Source organism: Pterocles gutturalis, unplaced genomic scaffold (genome assembly GCF_000699245.1).
Source record: "Pterocles gutturalis isolate BGI_N339 unplaced genomic scaffold, ASM69924v1 scaffold26729, whole genome shotgun sequence".
NCBI classification, from domain to species: Eukaryota; Metazoa; Chordata; class Aves; order Pterocliformes; family Pteroclidae; genus Pterocles; species Pterocles gutturalis.
The window spans coordinates 5,517-5,889 of NW_010136556.1; the positions used below are offsets into that span (position 1 = coordinate 5,517).

General features: G+C 60.3%; 1 protein-coding gene across 1 annotated transcript in view; it reads right to left on the minus strand.

Moving 5' to 3' along the window:
• LOC104468291 (visual system homeobox 1-like) overlaps positions 1-373 on the minus strand; it is a gene marked incomplete at its 5' end in the record, with an annotated part of 2,063 nt that overhangs the window by 1,135 nt on the left and 555 nt on the right. The window lies entirely within an intron of this gene.

Sequence of the window (373 nt, forward strand, 5' to 3'; positions counted from 1 at the left end):
GGCAAAGGGGGGAGGAGGGGGGGGAGAGGGAGCACATGTTACACCAGGCTGACTGTGACAGAGGAGGGTGACCCCAGCCAACGTCACCCCACGCTCTGCATGCCTGCAGGACCCTCTGCTGCCTTGGTACACAGCACCGAGCTCTCCAGAAAGAGGGGTCCGTAATGCAGTGACTGGTGATGACAGAGGGTGCTTGGGTCTCTCTCCTCACCCCCTTCCTGCTTTTGAATGCTCAAGGGGTGTAGATACAACTTGGCGGCTGCCTAGACCACCGCCCCCTTCTTAAGCCAATGAGTAGACCCCACAGTGGGGCAGGATCAGGCCCTCAAAGACCAGGTGTCCCTCCCTCAAAGCGGCAAGCTAGCGAGCGAGC